This window comes from Mesocricetus auratus, unplaced genomic scaffold, assembly GCF_017639785.1.
Source record: "Mesocricetus auratus isolate SY011 unplaced genomic scaffold, BCM_Maur_2.0 Super-Scaffold_100001, whole genome shotgun sequence".
Classification (NCBI taxonomy): Eukaryota; Metazoa; Chordata; class Mammalia; order Rodentia; family Cricetidae; genus Mesocricetus; species Mesocricetus auratus.
In genome coordinates, this window is record NW_024429187.1 from 5,591,725 (window position 1) to 5,598,953 (window position 7,229).

A 7,229-nucleotide genomic window follows, 5' to 3' on the forward strand; every position below is an offset into this window, starting at 1 on the left:
TACTGTGCTTAAGAGATTTATGAAACAAGGGGGCTGGAGAGATGGTTCAGCGGTTAAGAGCACTGGCTGCTCTTCCAGAGGTCCTGAGTTCAATTCCCAGCAACCACATGGTGGCTCATAACCATCTGTAATGAGATCTGGTGCCCTCTTCTGGCCTGCAGGCATACGTGAAGTGCTGTATACATAATAAATAAATTCTTAAAAAAAAAGAGATTTATGAAACAAAACTGCCTCTAACAAAGTGGGTAAGCCACATTTGCCCAAGGACAGATAACTTCCTAGAATGCTGGGAGTGTTGTTCATGTAAGATAATGAGACACATGTTTTCACTTCTGTAAACAAGGTTGGCTGCCCCAACTGTACAGGATGTGCTTGATCACATGTAGGCGGGAGGCATATAGCATGAAGTACATCAGGATGTATGCTTGTCCTCATTGGGCGGAGGTGGGAAGTAGATAGATAGCCTGGTGAGTTTTGCCTTTGTAAGCACCTGACTAACATACTTTTCAGTCATTCTTTGGGAATCACGGGTATGGACCTGGCCAGTATTTAATAAAGCTTGCTTCAAATTTGGTTCAAAAATAGTGTTAGTGGTCTTATTCTCACCCAGTGGGATTAACACTATATCCTAGGGAAAGGAGATGGGAGGAGGCAGAAACAGAGACTTCTGAGCTTTTAGGAGAAAGGAGGAAAGAATGGGCCACCGGTGGGGTTTCTGTCAGTAGGAAGGGTGACATTTGAGAAGGGCCAGGAACAGGAAACGGATTCAGGAAGTGGTTACTGGCAACGTGTGATATCCAGGGAAAGGATATTTAACAAATTATAAGAGACTTAAAGATAGTTAGTTGGTAAAAATTAACATTATGGTCTGTCTACAGCCAAAATCTAACACCAGTGCTTGCTAACTTGTAGTTTCTGTTTTCTTTTTGTTTTCTGTTGTCATTATAAAATATGTGACTGCCTGTTGGGTACATTAGAAATCCAGAGCATACCACAAAATTCAGATGATCAAGGAGAGAGGGGAGTGAAGTCAGAATAGATTTCATCTATTCCCTCCCTCATTTATCTTTACCTTGTGGTAGCTGGCCAATAAATGCTCGATGAAGGGGTGAGTGGGAATTCTCACTGTGACATTAGAAGTTTGCTCTGGTTCTTTCCTGTTTGTTTGCTTCTGAGGACATGGTCTTGTGGCGTCTCCTGGATCCTAGATGGGCCTGGAGCTCCTTAGATGTGGATGACCTTGAATTTCTGCCTCTTCTGCCTCCACCTCCTGAGTGCAGAGATTAGCAGGAGTGAGCCTGAGTTATGTGGTGTCGGTGATCAGACCTGGGCTAATGGCATTTCGGGCTTGTTGGACATGGACTCTGCCAGTTAAGCTACATCCCTAGCCCTACTCTAGTCCTTTCTATGATGATAACAAAGACGTGTTTTTTTCCTACCACAGTCAATGAGGTATCTTACATTCTTTAAAAAATATTAAATAAAGCCATCTTGTTTTTAGGAGCTGCATAGCATCTACCTGTGATGTTCAGTATTGGAGTAACCAGGCCTGGTCCTCATTTTTCAACTTGGGACAGTTCCACAAGACATCATAGCATAAAGATTCCCATGGGACAGTCTAAGACGTTATTATATTTTCCTTCTGTCCAGCCCTACTTCCATTTCAGTACAACTCCCAAGAGCTTCCCCCAGTAAACTTCCTGCAAGGGAATTTAGTCTCTTAACCTTCTCCCTGGGCAATATGAGCTGTAAGTACAACCCATTTGCTATTTTTAAAATTCTTACTTCGCCACAACTTGAATTATGTCAAACATGTTCTTGCTTCCTTGAACCTAGGCGAGTACTGTGTTGCCATATCAAGACCAGTGGGTCTATTGTAGAAATTGAATGTTGTCATGAAGACCTGAGTAATTATTTGGAGAGTTAAATAGTAACATTCAGCTCTCACATGACCTTTTATATCCTGCAGGAGTGGCCTGGCCCTGCCTAGCTCTTCTGTCACCCATGCCTTCCCACCACGAGTCAACCTTTTCACAGTCAAGTTCACAAAAATACCCAGCTCTGATTCCATATCAGGAAATGATTTATCTTAGAAACAATTTGAATGGGGCTAAATATTTCATGTTTGTAGATATGCTTTTGAAATTCATTTGTTTCTTTGATTTTCCTCCCTATGGTTCCTTTCCCCCAGGGGTTCAGATCCTTAAAGATCTCGGGCTTAGCCCCAACCTCTTCATGGTCTCCATGTCTCCATCTCTCCACGCAAAGTCTGTTCAGCCAGGAACTAGGGGGTCAGGCCCATTCCACTTCCTGCTTTGTTGTTTTCTTCAGAGAACTGGTATTTTTAGAAAGGTGAAATAAACAGGATTAGCTTCAAATGTTGTGAAATGTGGTTTGTCCATGAGGAACCTTTTCCCTTTTCTGGTCGATTTTCATTGTGGCTCCCCCTCCATCCCTGCAGACTTCTTGGGCCATAGCTCACTTCCTGTTAGTTGTTCCCCACAGTGTACCTCTTCTGGTTGATCCAGCCCTGTCTGTGGCCCAGACAGTCTGATAGCTTCCGTGTTCCACTGTGTTATCTGCTCAGTGGCTCTTCATCCAAGGCCAAGCATACGTCCATCCTTCAGGGTGCAACTCTGCTTGACACCTTATTAGCTAGTTAATAAGTATTTAAGTTAATGATTGAGTATATGAATAAATGATGCTTTCCCATACTACATAACACCCACCCCATCCTTCACCTGCCCCAAACATCTGTATTAATACAGGTTTAGCGAACACAGTCTTCCTTTCAGGCATGACACAGTTAGGTGAGCTGGGAGAGGGGCTCTATGGCAAATGCACCATAGGATAATTTATAACTACGATGCTGTGACTTCTGAGACCTCACTGGCCCTAGAAAATCTGCCCTTCCCAGGAACATGGGTAGACAAAGAGGACAAGAAGAATGAGATTTAAACTTAACCTGCTTGTTATGGCCTCTGAGCATAGGATAATGTGTAAGATAGTTTCTCCTAAGCCCTTTATAATTCCCTGCTGTTGTACTGAGCTCTTCTCTATGGGAGAGTGTGATGGCTAGCCTTGATTGTCAACTTGACTACATCTGGAAATGGAAGGCACACTTGAGAGATTTCTTGCTTCTTGTTTCTTCTGGTCTGGGCCTTTGAGGTAGGAAGTCACACACCAATGATCCAGATCTCAAGCAGGGAAGGCACATGTCTTTAATTTGAATCTTCAAGTGGGAAGACACACATTTAATCTGGACCACATCTGCTGGAAGCCTATATAAGGACATGGAAGGAAGATTTTGACTGCTTGCTCTTGCCCTGGCTAGCAAGTCCATTTCTTCACTGGCATTAGGGCTTACTTCTTCAGGGGCCTACCGAAGACCAGTTGAGACACTCAGCCTTGTGGACTGAGCAACTTCTAGATTGTTGGACTTTCTATTCATAGCCCGCCAATATCAGATAAGTTGGTCCATAACCTGTAAGTGATTCTGATAATTCCCATATCTATACCTATAACATGTACTCTTTACCGCCAGCTGCCTGGGTCCCCCTGCTGCCTTAGCCCCCAAATAACACATGAGACACTATATTATGAAGTTGTTGGCCATTTGCTATGGTTTCTTAATGGCTAGCTCTGACTTAATTATTAACCCATAATTACTAATATATATTTTTATAAGGTCTTATCTTACCAAGAACACCAGACTTGCTTCCTCTCCTCTCGGGATCACATGGCGACTCTCCACTCTTGACTACATTTCGCAGAATGCTCCTCGACTCCTAATCCCACCTATCTTGCTTCCCTATTGGCCAACAGTGTTTTACTTACCAACCAATAGGGCAAACATATACACAGAAGGACTTCCCCCATCATGTAACTATACCTCTATCTATCTATCTATCTATCTATCTATCTATCTATCTATCTATCCATTTTGGAAGTTCTGCTACTCTAGAGAACCTTGACTAATGAAGTTACCTGTGGATTCCAGGGTTGCTGAGGCCGAACTCATGTACTTACAAAAATGACTATTGCTTTGGTTTAAAAAGTATCATGTTTGGTAAAACAAATTTTTTCCCCTCTGGATCCTAGAAATATCTTCTCTATTTTCCGGGAATTCCACAATAGTGTGCATGAGATTAGTATGAGTTTTTCCTCAATTTACGAGGTCTCTCTACGCAACACTCGAGAGTCAGAGGCACTTAGCTGGTGGCAGGTGTCCTGCCCTCCTTGAGGGAGCAGCTATCGTGTTTGCTTCAACAAATCAACTCCTACCGAAGCTCTGTGTCTGTCTAAGGAGATGGATGACTCCGGGATCATGGAATCCAAGGGCACCAGGGCTCGCCAATTCCTACAGATATCAAACAAGTCACCCGCTATTCATATTTCCAATACAAATTAATCACACAGAGTCTTTACCCCGCCTAACTTCTTGATGGGATTTTATGCTCTAACTTTCATCCTGTTGTCCTAGTCACCCCAGAGTCAAGGTCTGGGCAACTAAGGGCAGCACCTATGCCTGTGAGCCTGGGAATACTGTTCGACTAACTTCTTACCTTCCATTTCCTAGCCAATTCTTCCTCATGGAAACTACTGTGAAGGCTTTTGGCCACACTTCCCTGTTGCTCATACTACCATCTAAATACTGGAAGTGCTTCTTTTGTATACTCTCCCCCAGGGCATAGTGACCTCTTACTTCTTGAAATTTCTGCATAACCAGTAACCCTAACACTGGCAATTGTTTTCTGATCTGGTGGCCTCACCATGCTGAGTAATAATGAAAGTGAGTTAAAGACAATTATCTCCAGAATTTACCACCAGGAAGCCTCATTCATTTGAGGAAGTCAGGAAGGGAGACCTCTCTGTTTCCATAAGTTGTGACAAATGGAGAAACGACATGATATAGAGAAGGAATACCGTGTCAAGGTTTTTAGACTTTATGTGTATCATCACCCTGGAATCCCAAAACATCCCACGTAAACTACTTTATCATCCTCAACAAGCTTTAAATTAACCTTCAGGGACAAAAAAAAATTATGGTTCTCCCAAAGTCCAGAAGAAGTCAAATCCAAACTTCCCTGTTATGCTGTTTTGCCTGTGTGTAGGCCTCCATAATAGTCTTCCTGGTCTTCCAAATTCTTCCTAGTTCCAAGGGGTCACAGTATATTTCATACCACAAAGAAAGGGTGAGCTTTTACCAGTGAGAGCTAATAATGAATCCACAGCACAGAACATCTGAGATGTCCCTAGATGTTCCAGCAAAGGCACAGTCTCAGGTAATGAATGTAGAGTCTTAGGGAATGATTAACCAAAGTCAAGAAAGCATCTAGAAATGGCAGAAGCTAGAGTAGACCCCAGATTTATTAACAGAAATCTCTTTTGCCATTTTTGGCTTCCCATACTTGTAGTCCCAGCACTTGAGAGGCAGAGTCAGGAAGGTCTTGGTTTGAAGCCAACTGTTTATACAGGGAAAAAAACCACAGAGGTTTGGTGATATCTTGCTTGTACAAATAAAGCCTGTCTGAAGGTCAGAGAATGGAGTTTGCTGCTAGCTAACCATAGAGGTCTGGAGGTCTGTACAGGCACACAAGAAGGAGATGACTGGGCAGGGAGAGGATATAAGTGGACAGAAACAGCAACTCACTTTTGTCTGATGAGACACTAAGGAGGTAAGGAGTGTCTGGCTGTGGCTTGCTTCTTCTTCTCTCTGATCTCAGCATTTTCCTCTATATCTGACTCAGGGTTTTATTACTTAGACCAACTTAGAACTCATTTTACACGGAGTCCTCAAGTAAACACGCACATAACCCAAAGTCTCTTCTCTCTAAAGGAATTTCATCCTCTGGTCTTGAGTCCTCAAAGTTACAAAGAACAGGATCAGCACTGACGAAGACATGGAGAATTCCTGGCAGTTTTGAAGAGCTATGAGCTGATAAGGAGTAATTTGGTTGAACACTACAAATATGCAAACATAAGCACACAAGACGACATATGACAAAATTGCAACAAAATACCATCAACCAGCAAAATAAACTGCTGTTTTGTTGATATCTATGAGGTCTGTGTTGACTATCAGCATATGAGGGAGGGTATGTTAGGATAAAAAATCAACCCATTATTAATATAATTCTGGAGCTGTACTAAAGCTTGCTGTACTGCTATTTTAAGCAAGAAATAGAAAAATTTGAGGCAAAAGGGGAGAATGATAATGGTGAAGTGATAAGTACATTGGAAATGAAAATGATAAAAGGTTGGATTGCAGGGGAACTGGAGACCATGTAAATGGGCTTTAAAGTAACCAGGAGATCCCCCTGAGGGTGTGGCTAAGTGATAGAGCACCCACCTAGCATACACAAGGCCCCAAGTTCAATTCCTAATAGCACCACAAGGAAAAAATAAAAAAATATGGAGTTGAAGGTGCTCTTCAGACAGTGTTTCTCAACCTGTGGGTCACGACCCCATTGATTTTGACAGTGTGGAATGACTCTTTCACAGGAGTCACATATCACATATCCTGCAATCAGATGTTTACATTATGATTCGGCAAAATTACAGTTATGAAGAAGTAATGAAAATGATTTTATGGTTGGAGGTCACCGCAACATGAGGAGCTCTATTAAAGGGTCACAGCATTTGGAAGGTTGAGAACCACTGCCTTAGGAGATGCTGACAAGGCAGTGTTAGAGTTTTCAGAGTTGCAAGGAAAGACATCCTAAGGGGCTGGGAAACGTCACCCAGTAGAGGATCATCCATCAGAAAGAAGTCCTGAGTGGAAATGTCAGCATGTCAAAGAAGCATTCTGGGATGAGCCTGTTTTGTGCTCCTGTGCGGTCCTGGGGTGGACCTGGTGACCCCCTCAAGCTCCTAGTTCCTGTGCCACTGCAGGAGTTGCTTTCATGGTCTCCTTTCCAGCCACTGACCACGCCCAGAGGTTAGACCACAGAAAGGAACAAGCAACCGTTTCACTCCCTGGCTCTCACTCGGAGCCGTCCTTCTGTTCAGCGGTGGGTTTTCAGCTCTTCAGCACTTAGGCACTTTTCCTTAGAGCCAAGGGCTCGGAGGGGGCGGGAAGGCTGCGACAATGTACCATCTGTGTGTTGACAGTAACAGCCTGTGAGCCAGCTACCCACGGCCAAACTCCTCTGTGGTCCTCCACACCGCACACCTTACTGGCAGTAACGGTGGTCAGCCCCAGCACGCCCTGGCGCCAAATGCCTACC

General features: G+C 43.4%; 1 long non-coding RNA gene across 2 annotated transcripts in view; it reads left to right on the top strand.

Annotated features, from left to right (window-relative positions):
- LOC121139683 overlaps positions 1-5,925 on the top strand; it is a 41,767-nt gene extending 35,842 nt beyond the window's left edge. Inside the window, exons 6-7 of one of the 2 annotated variants that reach the window (XR_005876580.1) lie at positions 1,502-1,748; positions 5,840-5,925. This is a non-coding gene — a long non-coding RNA (uncharacterized LOC121139683). The remainder of the gene's footprint in view (positions 1-1,501; positions 1,749-5,839) is intronic. The other variant, XR_005876581.1, reaches the window with a different exon arrangement.
- The last annotated feature ends 1,304 nt before the right edge of the window (positions 5,926-7,229 follow it).